This window comes from Pipistrellus hanaki, assembly GCF_964339955.1.
Source record: "Pipistrellus hanaki genome assembly, chromosome: 4".
NCBI classification, from domain to species: domain Eukaryota; kingdom Metazoa; phylum Chordata; class Mammalia; order Chiroptera; family Vespertilionidae; genus Pipistrellus; species Pipistrellus hanaki.
Window position 1 is genome coordinate 56175651 of NC_140506.1, and position 19351 is coordinate 56195001.

A 19351-nucleotide genomic window follows, 5' to 3' on the forward strand; every position below is an offset into this window, starting at 1 on the left:
CTTCCTCTCCTATCACTTCCTCCTAAGAATTCCTTAATGACAACTAGGTACTGAGGAGCATTCTATCTCATCCGTTCTCTTGGAGAGGAACAGGTACTAACGCAGAAATATTGTCCACAATGTCCCCCCTAACTTACCCCAAACTGTTGAGAGTTCCTCAGCCTAATGCACACCCCACGAGAATCTCCTTACTCAGAACCTGAACATGCGTAAGTTGCCTTGATTCACTCACCTTTGCGGGGACCCCTCTCCCACCCTCAGAGCCCCATATACAGTCTGTACCCCCCGCTTTATCAGTTAAAATGAGGCTGCCCGCATGAAGCATGGCATCTGCTCGAGGGAGGCTCAGTCAGTGCTTGTGCTCCGAGGAGTAAAGACATTAGCTTAGTCATCACACTTTGCGTAGCTACCATAAATGTTCACCTATTTCTAACTTTTAACAACTTTCATCCCATAATCAGGACTTTACCAATGACCATAGAATTTAAATCTACACACTTCTCTAGTGTGTAGACATGTAACTTTTTCATGTCTCCATGCTGAATTCAGCTAACTCAGGACCCAACCCCATCCCACTCATTATTTCTTTAAATGGTGGGACAAATAATCTTGATTTTTGCAGATTAGAGGTAATTTAGTCACAGTCAGTTTAACATTTAGTCTCTCAGTTAGTTATGTTAAAGTTGGCTCAGGATTTAGAGTAACACAGTGTCAAGTTCATAGCCTTTCTTTGCATCCCCCAATAATATTGGGGTACAGGGGGATGTAGGGACCATTACACTGTTGGGGCTTCAGCTCTTTGCTGCCCCCCCCCCCCCCACCTGGCTTTTTGGGGATTGGCCTCTAGCACAGCATCTGCAGCTGATGTACCTGGCCACACCTGGCTGGGGGCTTGGACAAAAATATGATACTGATGTTTGTCATTCTGCCAGAGCCTCTGGTGGCCTGCTCCATGTCTTCTGCATCCTCCTCCCCCCGGCTGGGATGGTTTTATAGTCCTCTGGCCCTTCTGGTCCTTCTGAGTTGCCATACTGGGGAGGCATGAACTTATGGATGGCCCCCAATCTGCCCAAACATACCTCCCATCCTTCCTCCCCTACTCCATCCTCTCTGGACAGTTCCCGCACAAGAAGAGGACCCTCCTTTCCCATTTCCAGACCGGAAGTGGGGCAGAAACCACTCCCACATTCAGTTTACTCCCGAACCACCTGGGGTGTCCCTTAGGTTGAGGCGCAGGGAATGGGGACATTGCTGGTTGCTGTTCTGAGCATGCTTCCTCTCAGTAAACGAAACCCACTTTTGTTCAAAGTACCAATGTCATTATTATAAGCATTCACATTCTTAGACTTCCTTTTGCTAGGGATGGGCAGTAAGATATAAATGGAAGTTACTGGGTTGGCTTCTCAAAAGCTACTGTTGCCATGACTTAAAAAACACAAAACCTGATATGTATCTTTTGCCTTTCTTGCTGATTGGAATGCATCTGTGCTGCCAGGAGCTAGAGCAGCCATCTTGCAACCAGCAGGCCATATACCGACATGGCAGTAGGAAGCTTGGAGTCTGAATCCTTGATAACTTCAGGACAGACCTGAGCTCTTTATCTTTTTGTTAGCAAATAAATTCCTGTTTGCTTATACCACTGTGATCAGGTCATTTGTACACACAGTTAAAAGCAATAAAAATGGATTAACTTGGGCGTCAGATTTATCCTAGGCTTGCTGCCCTTAAATATATGTAGATTCCATCTGTACCCCTAGTGTAGCAGGTATTTTTATTGTCATCCTACATGTCAGGAGACCACTGTTACATAATTTCAGGGAAATAAAACTTCCCCAGACTCTTCGGTGCTCCTGTAAAAAGCCCAGGCCTCCTGAGACACAGAAATGTAAACATCATCAAGATAGAGAATGTTAGTGTTCACTTCCCCTGGACACATTTTCACATACCATAAGGATTAGATCTGTAGCCATTTGTTTCCCTAATGATGTAGCTAACTGCTCTGATCCAAAAGGATAGTATAACTTCTGTTATCTCCCCAAAGCAAAACATCCTGCCATAGGCACCCAGGTTAGCTTCTAGGAATTTATATATAAAAAGAGATGAAGCCAGGACCTCTCTAGGTTGGAACTGTGGGCTATCTGACTCTTGGAGAGATTTTATTTACAATGAAATGGTTATGGTCCTTCCCATCCCATCTCAAGGCAACAAATGGTGTGTGTGTGTGTGTGTGTGTGTGTGTGTGTGTGTTTTCCTTCCCCCCCACCCCCCGCCCCCTCTTATTCTGGGAGGGGAATGAAGGCAGCTGCTTCTCTCCTCTGAAAAAGTAGAAAAAAATCCATTATTCTCCATCTCCCACCACTTGAGTTAAAAGATTCCACATTCTCATCAAGAAGCCTACAGGACTCGGCGTTGGGGACCCGTGTGCAGCACCACTCCTGCTGTTGACGTTGTTGTATCAATAAAGAACTCTCTTCTGGCCCAGACACCTTGTGCCTCAGCAGTATTCACATATAAAAGGTAGATAACGGTTTATGTGACATAACACATCCCAGTTCTTGACAAAACAATTGTATCTTTATCCTCCCTATCCTGTGGTACATTTTATAAACTCAAAATTTTTATTACCCTAAATTCTGGCTCATTTGAAACTGCAGGTCCTCCTTGCTCTAAACTCCCTGACTCTTTCACAGTCTTGCTTGCAATGCTGCGTGAACTTAACTTGGAAGTCCAAGCAGGAACATTTCATGTCTTGCCTTTGCTGGGTTCTTTCCTCACTCCGAAGAGGGCCTTTGGAGAAGGAAACTTACAGGAATAAAATATGCATTGTACAATAGTTTAAAATATTAGCTTGTACTTTTTTGTCTGAGCTAGTGTGACATTGACATCTTGCATGATGCTGTAATCTTTGATGATGTTGACTTACACCTTGTCAGGCTTCTGCAGGACTGCACAGCAGTCCCTCTGCCGACCTTATTCATCTTACACTGTGCATTCCCCTCTCTCTCTTTCCACAGTCTCTTTCCTGCGTGGACATGGTACTTTGGAGTGGTACAATGTGTGTCCATCAACCCACTCATCTTCTTTATTTCTTCCAAATCTGGTTGGTGAAGTGGCCACAAGTTCAATGAGCTTTTTCCCATTGAGCAGTGAGGTCTCTTTTCTTTCCCTCAGAATCTGTGTACCATTTGTGATTGACAGAATACAGGAAAAATGACACTTCACATGTTTTTGGGCCAATGCACTATGAAACCAACTCCTTCGCTTTATGGGACACATTCTTGCTATCAAATAACCAGTCCAGTTACTCTGCAGAAAAGATGAGATGAAGGGAACAAGGAGTCCAACGTGGCTAAGCTCCTAATTCTGTTGTCAAGGCATCGAGTACAGGAAGGGAGTCATTTTGAACCTTCCAGGCCAGGCCATCCTTCAGCTGAATCCCCGAGTGCCTGGTAGATGATGCCTGAAGCAGAAGAATGGCCCAGATGAAACCTACCTGAATTCCTGTCCCCCCAAAATGATGAGATATAATTAAACTGGCAATTGTTTTGAGCTGCTAATTTTGAGGGGAGTTTATTCCACAGCCCTTGATAACAGAACATTCTGGCTCATTGTTGTCCTTCCTCTTTGTCACTTCTAGTCACTAGCATCTGTTTTTCCCCTTCTCCCAAGCAATCTCTTTCATTGGTTTATCTATCTACAATATTATGATAAGAATGGTTTAAGATACCATATAGAGAGTTAATTGCCAGGCAAATTGCTTAATAGCCTAGAATGTGAATTGTAATTATTATATTGGATATCTTCAGGATTTAGGTCTGTCCTCTGTGTAGTGAGACAAAGCCCTAATCAACATTATCATTACTTATATTGACGGACACATTGCTATTAAAAAACCCTAAGCAGCATCAGGGTTTGAACTTCTTCTCCATTTAGATCTTTCAGGATTCATGAAACACAACTTTGATTAATGCAAAGAAATACATCCATGCAATGATGTAATTAGTCTTCAAATGCTTAGGGGGAAAATAAAATTTTAAAATGCTCAAAGCAGTATCAAAATTAAATCCTTATGCTTCTCAGGGGGCTTTAGAAAGATGAAAAAGGGGTGAAGAGATTGCAATATGTTTGAATAGTCATACCTTTTTTATTTTTCCTCTAAAATTTTAGCACTTTCCTTCCTTCAAAGTTCTTTTTTTCACCTGAGCCTATATCCATGTTGCACGGGAGACAAAACTGAGGTTCCAGGTCCCTCCAGCAGTGGGTATGGACACTAGCAAACCCAAGGTCCCCCTTATTCTCTTGAAATGAAATTCTTAGGTAACATAACCCATCTCCACAAATATTTTGAACATAATGGATAATGCCCTCATTTTAATGTAAAATAGAAATAAAAGGAAAGTAATTTATAATACTATATTTTAATATGTAAGAACTTAGGGTCAAGAATAATGAAGAATCAGGCCGAAACCAGTTTGGCTCAGTGGTAGAGCGTCGGTCTGCGGACTGAAAGGTCCCAGGTTCGATTCCGGTCAAGGGCATGTACCTTGGTTGCGGGCACATCCCCAGTAGGGGGTGTGCAAGAGGCAGCTGGTCAATGTTACTCTCTCATCGACGTTTCTAGCTCTCTATCTCTCTCCCTTCCTCTCTGTAAAAAAATCAATAAAATATATTTTTTTTAAAAAAGAATAATGAAGAATCAGGGGCTTGCACACACACAGGAATCACTGTGATGGTGACAGCTACAGTTGAATCAGGTGTGGTATACTGGCGACTCATACCACAAGCCTTGTGGCCACAAGTAACATGGTTTTCAGGAATGATGAACAGCTGTTGGTAACATGCCCGACAAAACAAAGTAAAATCACCCCTTAATTTAAAAAGTTGGTGCATTCTAATTTTTATTATTCCATTGCATATTAAATCAGTACACATTAAAACTATCTAGCTTTGTTTTTATGAGTGTCCAGTGGGATATCCAAAAGTCATGTGGCTAGGGGACAATTCCCTATTGTATAAAATTCTCCAACACCACACAATATAGCACTGTGATGACAAAATTCCCTCCACAAATTATGAAATGGCTCCCTAGAGTAGGACTGTTAGATTAAATACAGGATGCTTTGCTATATTGAAATTTCAGAGAAACAACAAAATTTTTCAGCATAAATATTTCCTGTTCAATATTCAGGACATACTTCCACTAAAATTTTTTGTTGTTGTTTCTCTGAAATTCATATTTAACTACACATCCTGTATTTTTATTTGCTAACTCTTCCAACCATACCCTAGAAAAGAGGTGGGGATGTCTGGCCCGCGGGCCGTATACGGCCTGTGAAATCATTTAGTCTGGCTCTGCCAAGGCAACCACAGGCAGGACTCAAAATTCAATAAATCTAGGAGCTTTTCTCATAGCAGCATCAACTTATATTAAGTGAATTACATTAGGTGAATGATGTTATAAATATTCAAATGGCCCTTGGTAGAAAAAAAAAAGTTCCCCACCCCTGCACTAGAGGAAGGTACCGATCTCTTACCACACTGCTCAGTGGGTTCAAGATGTCAAACCCAACTTCCAGCATCTGGAACCAGGACTCGGGGGAACACTGGGGCATCATCAAGAGAGACAGGCTCCAGGGTGTGAGAGTACAGCCACTTGCCCTTTGTGCCATCCATTGCCCACAATGTGCAAAAGTTCTCTAATACTAGAAACTTTTTTTGGGGTGTTCCATCCAAAGTTTCCTATGAAATTGCATTTTCTTGTCATTCAGTTCTCTGTGCTAGTTTTTAATTTAAAGAAAGTCACAAAGAGAAACCAAGGCCAGATTTTTCTAAGAAACCATTTAAAATATTATCTTTATTAGGAAAAAGGGACAGTTAACCTTTCATTGATTTTCATGTTGGCTTATTATCTCGCTGGAGATAATGAAGATGAATAGAGAAATAACAGAGCACTTTATTGCATCTTTTGCTGCACATATTTCTTCTGAATACCAAAGCCATACATGGGTAAGATTGAGAGAAACAAAGATGTGTATGTCTGTGTCTTCTACATGACTGAAAACTCTTCTAAGGAGCAGTGTCATGATTCTTTCTCATATGTCTCGCCGAAGTTGCCTAGAATAGCCCCTCATTTAGTGGAAACTCCTTAATACAATAGAAAGAATCAAAGACACCAAAAAAAAAAAAAAAAGTAGATGACATTAAATTATATCATGACATTTGTGAGTAAGAAATCAGTAAGTTATTTTTACAAGACCTAAACAAATATTTTGGAGCAAATTTCCTCAGTTTTGAAGATGAGGAAGATAATAAGATTCAAAAAGGTTTTAGCTTCTTTGAATAATATGCTGAAGCTGGAAGCCAGGCCTCCTGAAGTGGCTCCAGATTTCATTTTATTTTCCAAAATATTTCTTGAGAGGATTGGTTTTAAAAAGTTCTCTACGGGGAAAAAAGTTTTTTAATAGCGTGAGATAGGAAGATGTTGCATACCACCTTCCCTACCCCAATTTACAATGTACATTATCCTATTAAAATTTTTGAGAAGTCCTACAGTAACTTATTTTACTGTTATTCAGCCAGCATTTCCCAAACATATTTGATCATGGATCCAGCATGATACTTAGGAACTTTAAGAAATAATGCTCTATGTCATGATGCCCCAGAGGGTTAGAAACATGTAAGCCTGATAGAGGGCTTGGCAAGCAAAGGTCAAAGGCTCTAGGGAAGTGGCCTACCCTAGCGATTCCAAGTACTGGCCTGTGGGCACAGCTGCATCAAAATAAAAAAGAAGCTAATGAACATGCAGAGTTTTAAAGTCCATATCCCGAAAATGCATATTCCCTAGATCACAGGGCCCAGAATGTATGATGGTGAAATTCTGTAAGACGGCCAACTAGTGCCTTCCAGAACTCAGTCTGGATGACTTCATCAAATACGACTGGAGTCATAACAAGGGCAAATTTGGACACAGAAAGTCACATAAGGAGAGCACCATGTGAAGATGAAGGCAGAGCTCCAGGTGATACTTCTACAAGCCAAGGAATGCCAGAGATTGCCAGCAAGCCACAGGAAGACAGGGAGAAGCATGGCACTGAATCTTCCTCACAACCTTCAGAAGGAACCAACCCTGCTGACATCTTGAACTCAGACTTTTAAACTCCAGAGCTGTGAGACAACAGAGTTCTATTGGTTAAGCCACTTGATTTGTGATACTTTATAATTACAGCACTTGCAAACTAATATATATGGCGGAAGTTACAAAGGTGATGAGGTTGTCTTTCTGTTCTATGTCTCCACCTCCTCCAGAGTTCCCACCCTCGACCCTTTTGACTTCCTACCTCCACGGCTTCAGTAGCATCCATCTGTGGGGTTCTGGGTAGTTTTGTTGCAAACATCTTTGCCACAAGCAATTTCACTGCGAACATTTTTACTATGTAACTGCCAGTAAGGCAATTTCACAGAAAAAAGATAAAAGAACAAAAATAAAAGAGAGGGCTATTAAAAAGGACATAATGAATCATGAAAGAATTAATATCAAAACTAAAGGCTTTATTGCAACAAATGAAAATACATTCTTTCTGAAGTCTTTTGTTGATAGTATTATAAAATATTTTTTTGGTTGTTGATTCATCCCATTTGGCATCACAATTTTTTTCTTTTTCACTATAGTTTCTTCCTACATCAAGAGAAGCATCAATTTCCAACTAAAGAATCAGTAATTAATGCTTGAAGACTATTGTGAATCAGTAGCTATCTCTCTTCTATTTGCCATAGCATGGTAAAGTTTGGGTTTTAAGGGTTGGGAAGGTTGACTGTGCTCAATGACAGATTTACAAACTGATATGTTACTTTCTAGTAGAGAGTGCAATCTAGTTTTATACATAGTTGTTGTCACCCACTACTTTTAGGCCAACCACATTGATTTGTCACTGTAATGAATATTATGAGAGTTAAGATTTGCATAATATAAAAATGGGAATACTGTGAGAACTTCTTCGTCAATGGAGAAATAAAACTGACAAAATACATTAAGTCTGCTGAGTGTAAAACAAACTGTCAACCACTTACTTTATCTTTTACAGCAAATTCGTTACACAGCAAAAATGCTTGTGATAAAGATATTTACAAGACACAGCAGATATGTGTCTGTGATGGAAAAGTCAAGAATATTGTTGGTAATGATAATGAACTGCCCTCTCTGCTCCATTCCCTTGGTGCAGTGGTCGGCAAACTCGAGAGCCACATGCGGCTCTTTGGCCCCTTGAGTGTGGCTCTTCCACAAAATGCCACGGCCTAGGAGAGTCTATTTTGAAGAAGTGGTGTTAGAAGAAGTTTAAGTTTAAACAATTTGGCTCTCAAAAGAAATTTCAATCGTTGTCCTGTTGATATTTGGCTCTGTTGACTAATGAGTTTGCCGGCCACTGGCCTATTCCAACTGCATAGTAATGCAGTCTTTTGCTCTTCCTGCCTGGCTACCACATGATTGAACAAAGAAAAATCCAACTACTACAGTCACCTTGAGTTACGCAGAGAACAGAATTTTGCATGGAGCCAAACTTGGTTGAAAAATTAATATTCAGCTATAATAATTTCTGTCTTTCTCTGCTCCTGGTTTTAAAATGTGGCCTCATCAAAGACCTATTCAAACATCACCATTTGACATGCAAATATCCTAGCGCAAAGGTACTGATATTCTGCTAACTTTCAGAATAGTCACCTCAAAATCTAAAACTGCCTGTTGTATCCTTGTTTAAAATAACAACAGCCCAGCATCCCACTCTAGTTCAGTGATTTGCCTTTCTGACATTTTGCGTTTAGCAGGAGGTTAATTAGACACAATTGCTGCTCTGCTGTGCCGCCCCGGGGCACAACACAGAGGGCCAATTTGGAGACAACTGTATCTTAGAAGCCCTAGGAGTCACCAGCTTGATATTTCCAGGAGGTTTAAAACAGAATCTTCTTTACAAATTGAGTAGCTTTTTTGGAACCTTAGGTTTGTGGCATATGTCTTAATTGGACTAGAGTTTCCATTGCAATGCTATGCTCAAGGACATAATGAAAAGTCAACTCTCTGATGTGTTTATCTACTTCTTGGCTCCTGGGCACAGTTGGAAATGCTAATATCCAGATGCCTTTCTACAAAAAAGAAATTGAGGGCTTTTCATTTGAATTATAGAATGCAGGTTTTTCTGCCCTCCGAATTAACTCATATAATTAGGCCACTGGTGAAACAGAGAGCAAATGCAAACGTGAAAAGTAAGCATGGGAGAGACAACTCACTGCTTAGTTCTTTGCACGTCTTAAAGAAAGGAAAAAAATAATCACCCCCTGGGATTGAGGATCCTGCCTTCCAGTCCTTCATGCCCTTCAGACCTGACGCAGAAGGCCCTTGCTCTTCCCTTGGCCAAATGTTTTTTTCTCTAAAACTCGGCTCAGTGTAGTCGCTTCTTCCACGAAAGCCTAACTGGCCCACTGTGCTCAAGTCCTTGGAGAAGACAGCCTTGGCCTCTGGTCCCAACCCCTCATTTACTAGTTGCATGAATTTAAGCAGATTGCTTTACCTCTGTAAGCTTTCATTTCTCCAAACGGGGAGAATACTCAGAGGCTGTGGAGAAGATTGAGTGAGACAATACTAGTAAGTGGAAGTCCTTGGCCCAGGGCTGGGTGCTTTAAGAATTTTTACTATTTTTTTAGACCACTCATTCTATTTTTAGCAGCTAACTACATTTGGCCTTGAAATCTCTGAAAAAGTCAACACTTTGTCTATGTGTATCTTGCTCCTCAGCTACCCTAAATTTCATAAAAGGGCACTATTTTTCATATCTAAACCAACACCTAATGGGAAGTAATTCTTTTTAAGGTGTAGACATTCACCTTGCCCTCAGAGTGACGGGATACACCATAGAGTGGCCACAAGTGCTGATGTCACTGCCCTTGCTGGAATATGATAATTTTCATTCATGTGAGTTGTAAATGTCAGCACGGAAAATTAATATCTTGTATTTCTCAAAATTTGTGGGCAAAAAAAAATTGTTTGTAGGGCTTTCTAAAGTAAGAGTCATTTGATTTATCCCTATATGAGTACTTTCAGGCACATTCCTGTATTAATTGACTATTTCCAGATATTTTCAGCAGTACATGTCCCATGTCTTCAGCCATAACCGACAAAATTCTCTTTACACATTCATATACTTGGAGAGGAGACACGAGTGCCTCAGGAGAGGGTAAATTTGTGGCAGGAAGATCTCAGATGCTTGACGCTGTTTTCTGTTTCAGAAGAAATTCTCACATTGGTCTTTTTACCAGATTTACAAAGGAATACACACATCTAAGACCCAGCATAAAGTCTGTGGCATGTAGCTAAGCAGGACTAGTGAATAAAACAAGTATTCTAATATATTACATAGCTGCATTAAAGGTTTTTGGAAATGGAATTGTTCTGACATACAGAAACCTGTAAGACAACTCCACTGTCAGCACTTCCTGTCCTCCTGTAGCTGGCCGCAGTCTCTGCACAGCCAGCTTCTCTCTGAAGGATAAAAAGTGGGGAGGGGTAGAGAGCAGGCCTGATCCTCAGCAGTCTGAACAGCAGACAGTTTTACCTACAGGCATTGATTGGGTGATGGATGTTGCTCCGCTGCCTTTTTGCTCTTTGCCGGTGGTGTATTTGACCTCAGGTTTCACTGAAGCTGTTCATTTTAGTTTCAGAATTTATTTTACTACCAGTTACTTAGCAGCAAATGTGTTTCCAAAAGAGATACTACTTGTGGTTCCACACTTGAACCACACCTCTCCATGTCCTTTTTTCCAATCACACTCTTGTCTTCTCCAAAGGATCTGTAGGCACATCATTTTCTCTCTGACACTCATCTTGGTGGAAGAGATGTGAAGTCTGCACAGGCCCCAATACTCAGCACAGAAAGGCTGCTCAGGATGCATATGTGCTGTTGTCATTGTCACCTGCACTGTGTATTATTATACTGCACTTATGCTGTACATTGTTGTTGTTGATTTTTAATATGGTAATCGACAGGAACAGTGCATTGGTGAATACATCAGGTGATTAAAATAGCATTAGGACAATGAAAATGATGACAATTTTGCTGCTTCAGACAGCAGTTAAGATTTTCTGAGCTGTTTCATGAGTGAGGACATAAGCAAAAGTACAGTAACAAAAAGACTCCAGAATACAGTGGCTTACATTAAGTTTCTTTCCTGTTCACATAACAATCCAGAAGTAGGCAATCTAGGTGAAAGGGTGGCTCTGCTCCATGTGCTCACACCAAGACCAGGTGCTGGGCTGGCCCTACCATCCTGAGGATGGAGCTTCCACCTCTAGGTCCAAGGCAGCTGCTCTTGTTGTCGTCATTTCCCTGGATGGTGGAGAGGGGAAGAGGGAGCCAGGTATAGGGGATTCTTTTTATGGATGGTACCAGAATGCCCACATCTGATATACTCCCATCCCAATGACCTAAATCCGATTTGGCCTCACACAGCTACAAGGCACATTGAGAAATATAATCTCTAGTTGGTCAGTAAGTGCCCCGACCCACGGGGCAACCACGAGGACACGTGGAAACCACCTAAGAGAATGAAGCAAACAAGGAACACGAAGAACGGAGGCAAGACAAGGTTCTGATCAAGCCTCGAACTTTATTTTTTGAAATGGCAGTATATATACAGCAGGAACAAAGGGGGGCAGGGTTGCCTATGCAGAGGGGTCTTTGGCAGTGTATAATTGGTTTAGGCACTGAGTGACAAGGTGGTAAGGTATCTGGCAACACAGGATTGGCTAACTGCCAGGGCGGTGTAACATTCCAAGGTGTAACATTCCAAGGCTGGGCTAGCTATGGGGGAGGGTCAGGAAGGGGAAGTTGCAGAGATGTTAAGCAGTAGGTTAATAGCTTCTGGCCAAACCCTCAGGGCACTGCATAACTTCTGCTAGAAGGAACTTAATTCTATTTCCTTAAGATGGAGTTGCTTGTCTCAACTCTGATGGCTCCCAACAAGTAAGGTGCCAAACTAAAACTTCAGTCATGTTTTCCAGTCAAAGGAGCAAAGGAGAATGAATATGAGTGATAATTAACAGTATCTTCCAAGTTCCTTTCAATGCTGACTGAAACGAAGCAAGGAAAGAAGCAGATCCGCTAGGAGAGCCAGGAAAGGCTATTCATCTTTGTTATATAATTCCTTTCTGACACGCACATTCAGAAATGTCTGGTGGCCAAAGTAAGACACATATTTCTGATCTCTGTCTAACCTAATTAAGTTTATGGGATCATTGGCGCCTCCAACTAACATACCTAGAGCATATGGAGACAAGAGGCCTACTCCACCAAAACAACACTTCCCACTTAAACTCTAGGACTTGCTAGGTTTCCTGCACAATGTGGCAGTCAATATGGGCCAGGGTTTAGACCTGTGAGCCCTATGGTGTGTATGGGCCAAAGCTTCATGTCCCATGTTATGGACAACCAGCACACGGAGAACAAAAAGGGGGCAACCAATAGACATCAACCTGGAAGGACTAACCCAGAATGCATCAGCAATCATAATAATGACAGATCTTGAATGTGTGTGTATGTGTGTCAGCTACATAGATTTATATTCAATTTCAAATCTTCCTTTGGTTTTGCTAACTGGTAAATGAAAGAGGTCACCCTTTCTAGGGAGGAAGCCTTTTCCTATTTTCATGAAGCATAAATAACATCAGGAAATTGATCAGTGGATAAACACACTGTTCTTATTATTAGCCTTATTTGAAACAGAATTTTATCTAGTTCAAATGCAAAACTCTGAAGTCTGTTTATCTAACTCAGGGTTCTTTGATAACTTCACATAGTAGATGAAGAAAACAATTTTCTGATGGAAATAATTTAATAATTAAAATGTTGGTAAAATTTGTGTAGAAAAGTTTTCAGAAAAATACTTCTTTTTAAAATATAACTACAGCCTTGGCCAGTGTTAATAAGTGGTTAGAGCATCAGCCAACACACAGAAGGGTCTGAGGTTTGATTCCAAGTCAAGGGCACATACCTGGGTTGCAGGTTTGATTCTCAGCCCCAGTTCAGGGCACTTGGAGAAGGCAACCATTTGATGTTTCTATCTCATATTAATGTTTCTCTTTTTCTCTCTCTTCCCCTTCTGTTCCTCCCTTTGACTTTCTCTAAAAATCAATAGGAAAAATATCCTCAGGTGAGGATCAACACAACAACAGCAAAAACATTCTAAACACATTTCTGATTGTATTTTAATACAATTTCTAAAGAATAATGTATATAAATTTGACCTTTTTTTCTGCTATTGGATCTCTAATCATATTTATATCACTGTACTGAACAAAGCATATTTGCAGTCCAGAACTAGGTAGATATTTTAAAAATACCATGCCACGTATGATCATAAATAATAGACTCCTTGACTAGTCTCTGTATGTATGATAAAACATCCAATGATATAATCAGTAAAAAAAACTTCAAAACTGGGGGTGGGGTAGAAAATTTTTTTAATTTGATTACAGAACTAACAGAAAAGCCTTCAAAGGAAAAAGAACTTCTTGTTTTTGACTCACCAAGTAATAATATGGAAATTTATTTATTACAAATGATTGAAAGTTAATATCAAACCACTCTTTCCTCTAAAATAAGCACTCTGTTGAATTGAGGTGTATAATGCTGCCAATGAAAGTCTAGTCACATACCGCAAATGGTTAGGAGAAAAGATTATGTGTGATGAAGATAAGAAATTGCCAATTTTCAGATTGCTTTTCGATTTTCTTGCTGTTAAAATAAAAAGTGTCACTGAATTTACACTTCTGGTTTCCTCTCATCCTCCTATATAGTTAAGAATTTCAAAGACTTAGAGGTCTGGTTGAGTGAGTTTTATAATAAGACTCTTCAAATGAAATCCAATTTAGTGTAGCCTTCAAGGACTAACCTAGATCTATATTCATACTGGAATTCAGCCTCAACTTGTAAATGAACAAACCAAATAAGCATATTGGCCTTGAGGACAAATGGTAAATTCTGATAACTCTCTCTCTCTCTGTCTCTCTCTCTGTCTTTCTCTCTCTCAAAGCCACACACAAAAATGATTAAAACATAAACTTGGCTGCCATGACTCAGTTGTTGAGCATCCAAGTATGAACTGGGAGGTCATGGTTTAATTCCCTTTTGGGACACATGCTCATGCTCAGGTTGGGGGCTTGATCCCCAGTGTGGGGCATGCAGGAGGCAGCCAATCAATGATTCTCTCTCATCATTGATGTTTCTCTCTCTCTCTCTACCTTACCAGGGAGTTGATTGTACAATATAAACTCTAGTATATCTAGTATATAACTTAGGAAAAAGAAATATTTTATCTTACTATTAAAAGAGAATTAAGAAGATCAATAGTAACTCATATAAAGTGATCTCCATGATATTTTGTCAAGAAAAATGAGACTGTAAAACAGGGTGTATATATATTGTATAAGAATAATATATACATATTTACTAAATATTAGAGAGTTAGCACAAATCAGAAACCAATAAATCATTTTTTAGTGGAGGTGTAAGGGTTGGACAGAATAGAGATAAAAATGATATTTCTCTAATATACATTACTTATTTTGACTTTCGAACCAAATAAATGTTTTATATATTCAAAAGTAAAATAAAAAATTTTTAAATTGCAATTTAGAAATAAAATGAATTTAATGAATTTAACTATATGTCAAATCAGTAACTAACAGAAGAATTACTTAAGTGCTTTAGTACATAAAACTCTTACTATACATACTTACAAACTATAAACTATAATATATCCATAGGAAAAAGAATTGAAAAGAAATTAAAATATGTACAATTTCTAGCTTGGTTCACTGAGAAAAAAATAACAAGTATCAATGAGCGTATCAATGAATATGTTGAGTAATCAGATCTTGGCTTCTATATTAATTTTCACTAACAGAAATTAGGGCTAATTGGAGAAATAGCTGATTCTACAATAGATTTAGGGCAGGTAAAGTACAAGTTGTTTTGCCAGAAAGAAAATAGTCAAAACTTAATAGAGATATTTTAAAAGAACACAAGAACCAGCTTGAAGGGGCTCCCACTGGTGAAATGTGATCCAATTCTAGCAAAAGAAGAATAATTGTAATTTGTGGTTTAAAAATGTTGAATAAATAAAAATCCATGAGGCCTGTTGGGTACACACAAGAATAGATGCATTTTTGACACTGGCTGCTATGAAAAGGTTGTGTGGTACATGGTAACACCTGCTGGGTTAATCAGGTAATCACTAAGCCAAAGTGAAAATTAGATGGATTAACCAAAATGGAAAGAGAGAAGCCCCAGCAAGGCTCCCACTTTACAGTGTACAAAAAAAGAAATAAAGAATAGTGTATATGTCAGTAACCTTCCTACCAATTACACTTGAGTAAGAAATATACTTTGAATCTGTTTTCAGAATGTGATGCAAAGTATATTTAGAAGGTGCATTTTGGAAGAAAATGTTTCACCTTTGTGATATTTTCAAATTCTGAAGAAGCGGCCCATACCCATCAGAAATATGTCTGTAGGATTTATGAAAGCTAACGGCTGCTTTTGAATATGGTACATGGTTCCCACAGAAATTACCTGCTTGCAAAATAACAGGGTCTGAGGAAGAGAGGACTAGTTATGTGTAAAACCATTTTATTGCAAGTGACATTAATATGGTATAACTTCGCCGAAACCGGTTTGGCTCAGTGGATAGAGCGTCGGCTTGCGGACTGAAAGGTCCCAGGTTCCATTCCAATCAAGGGCATGTGCCTGGGTTGCAGGCATACCCCCAGTAGGGGATGTGCAAGAGGCAGCTGATCGATGATTCTCTCTCCTCGATGTTTCTAACTCTCTATCCCTCTCTCTTCCTCTCTGTAAAAAATCAATAAAATATATATTTTTTAAAAATGGTATAACTTCAAAAACAGTCTGGACCCCCAAGCATACCATAAACGTGGACCACCAAAGCTCCCCTGTGGAAGGACTAGCTCCCCTGCTCCAGAAGTAGTGGGGAGCATCCTGAAGATAGACCCACGTTAATTATCTATAGTCTGACTTATATATTCTTTTTGTGTGTCCCCCAGAACCTCCTTCAGGCCATCTCACTGTGAGAACAGCTCGAGGCCTCTAATTTAGGCGAGAGTTTACCTGGTCAGCTGAGTGAACTCAAGGCAGAGACTCCTGTTTATGCCTCCAGAGCATCCTAAGTCTGAAGTACCTAGGACAGATTGAGACTCAGTCAATATATTTTATTAAATAATTTGTATTAAACAGAATTGAATTATTCAAAACAATAGCAAAGCTGCATTGACTCACAGACCACCAGGCTGAAAACATTCTCCTTACGAGTAACAGCCCCAATTAAAAGATCCCTAATCTAAACTGTTTTTCAAACCCGCTCCTCCTCTTAACTTCCCACAAAGCATAGGCTGCATGCCCCTGCTCCAGCAGAGAGCGCCCAGAGATCCTATTTGAGGGGCTATTATTCGCACTGCTAAGCCACAGTGACGCGCATCTTTGCATCGCCAATTTGAAATGAAGGCTGAAATTTGAAGCTGAGAAAAGCAATCAGCACAAGTGCAAAAACTATGCAGATGGCAAAAATGCTGATAATAAAATTCGTCATAATAGCAATAGACTTACTAGTACATTCATCTGGGCAGAGAAGTGCTGGCACACAGTGAATGCTAACATAGCTTCCCTCCCCGTCACAGCAACCTCAAGAGGAAGAAAGAATTCCCAAGTACAAATCTTTATGATTTATTTTTAATCCTCACAAGGACATGTTTTTATTGATTTTAGAGAAAAAAGGAAGGGAGAGAGAAACATTGATTGCTTGCCTCCTGTATGTGCCCTAATCAGGAATTGAACCCACAACCCGGGAACTGAACCTGTGACTGCTCAGTGTTCTAAAGGATGCTCCAACCAACTGACCCACACCAGCCAGGGCATCTTTATGCATATTTTTAAAAAGACTGGTAAATCTTCCCAGTGAAGCGTGGGATTCAAAGTTGGCTCAATAGTAGGACAAAGAGTTGACTATGAATGAAAATGACTGAGATTCAAAATCAGGGAGTAAGGTAATCAGAAGAAAGAGTCACTCTTCCTTGATATGTGAAATAATGGGTAGGAGCTACAGAAAGCTGGATGCCCTTGAGGAGAGTTTTATTTCCACACAAACAATTTACTTTACAAATTCCAAAATACATTCACCACGAGACTCCTCCGAATGAATTCCCTGCTGTTAGCCAGGTTAAAAACAATCCTTTGGGTACAAATAAGGAAATGAATTTTTTTTCAAAAGAATAAATCTATAAACTGAGAATATCTAAATCAATTTTGTAAGTGAGAAGAATTGGGGGTGGGGGAGTTTTGAATTGTTTCTAGGGTAACTGGGTTAAGAAATTTCAGTTTAAAAAGATATCCTTTTATTAGGCTCATCATTCTGTCCTCCTTATAAACCACATTCTTCCTCTGACATTTTCCTCAAAAATCAGTTTAACCCTGAAAACCCAGTTTATTTTGAATATGCAGTTCAGTCAAATATGCTGAGCCATTAGGACATATTATACTTAAAGGTTTAATAATAATTGAGATAACAGAAAAAATAAAAAGTTAAGCAGAAAGGAAAAGTTTGTACATTTCAGCTATGGAGAGCAATTACCTAATAAACCCTGATATTAACCTAATAAAAACAATGATAAATCATATTGGGGGGATGAGATAAAGGAAAGGGAACACATGTATGGTAGTAACAGGGGAAATGAGCTAAATCCCCATATTTCATAGTGGAGAGTTTTGCTCAGAGATAATCTATACTAATAAAAGCTTAGGTGGCATCTCGCCCTTGCATCATAACAAGATGGCCACCCCAAGATCTTGTCATCACAAGATCCAGGGAGGGCAGTTGGGGACCATCAGGCCAGCATGGGAGGACAGTTGGGGGTGAGATCAGGCCAGCAGGGGAGGGCAGTTGGGGCAAGCAGTTAGACATCAATCGGGCTGGCAGGGGAGTGATTAGGGGGCAATCAGGCTGGCAGGCAGAAGCCGTTAGGGCCAATCAGGCAGTGAGTAGTTAGGAGCCAGCAGTCCTGGATTGTGAGAGGGATGTCCAACTTCAGTTTAGACCCTATCCCTGCAGCGGTCAAACATCCCCTGAGGGGTCCCAGATTGAAGAGGGTGCAGGCTAGACTGAGGGACACCCTCTCCCCCCCCAGTGCATAAATTTTATGCACTGGGCCTTTAATGTCTAAAATAAAAATCAATGGTAGAAATTCAAGCACATTATCTTGAGTCATGAAGGTAAATACCAAAATATTCAGCAAAAAGTTGAAATCTGTTGTCTCTTGGAGATGTATATGATGGAATATGGATGGAAGGCTACTCTTTTTTATTACAAACCCTAGAGAACTATTTGCTTCTAAAGTATGTACATATTATACTTGGGTTTTATTAGTTAAAAATTAAGAAAAGAATCAGAGAGCTGGAAAAGGGTCGAACCCAGAAAAATAGAACGTGTAATAAATGCATAGACATATAACTTATTTAAGAAGGAAGGTACAGAACTGTTGTAAAGTCAGGAATACACACACAGAAGAAAAATAGCTCTTTTCAAAATGTAGTCTGAGAACGTTATAAAATATGCAATCCATCCAAATTGGCACTGTGCAGAACATACATCCAGGCATGTAAGGCCCCAAATAGTGTTAAAGAAATACATCAACAAGTTACTGCCAGTGGAGAACCAGGGCACACTGCTGAAACAAAGGTAGGAGCAGGATGGGTAAGAAGTGAATAAGCAACAAAACAGATGTGTAATCAATTTTTTTTTTTAAAGTGTGATTCAGGTCAACGTCATCTAGTTGTTCTTATGTCAACATATTAAAAAGTCATGGTGCAGCTATTGAAAGAGAAAGGTTGTAAACAATTGGAGCAGAGAGGAGCTGTGTCTAACATAAAGCTGGATCTGCAGAGGGTACATTCTACCAGAAAAACTCCCAAAGAGGAGCGAGGAAGAACACTGCCTAATTGATGAATGTAGGTGTCAACAGATCATTGCATCTGAACCCTCCAAATCTTATTTCCAAAATTAATTTAAAACCAGCTTGAATAAGAGTCTAGTTATATTAAAAATGCTCGGGTGATTATAAACAATGGGCAAATGATTAATGATGGCATAATTAACTCTAAGGCAATGTGTACTGGTGTGTTGTAAGGGTCCATGTTGTGTCTGGCCGAGTTTAATACCCTTAATGATCTGGAAAAAGGAGTGAATAAAATTTATAGATGCTACTCAATTTTTCACGAGTTCATGGCCCTAAATAAAACAT

At 39.7% G+C, this 19351-nt stretch overlaps 1 long non-coding RNA gene across 1 annotated transcript in view; it reads right to left on the reverse strand.

Moving 5' to 3' along the window:
• Nucleotides 1-11185: 11185 nt before the first annotated feature.
• The window catches only part of LOC311621827, a 29623-nt gene continuing 21457 nt past the window's right edge, over nt 11186-19351 (reverse strand). Inside the window, exons 2-3 of the long non-coding RNA XR_014794874.1 lie at nt 16170-16239; nt 11186-11372 (exon numbers count right to left, since the gene is read on the reverse strand). This is a non-coding gene — a long non-coding RNA (uncharacterized lncRNA). The remainder of the gene's footprint in view (nt 11373-16169; nt 16240-19351) is intronic.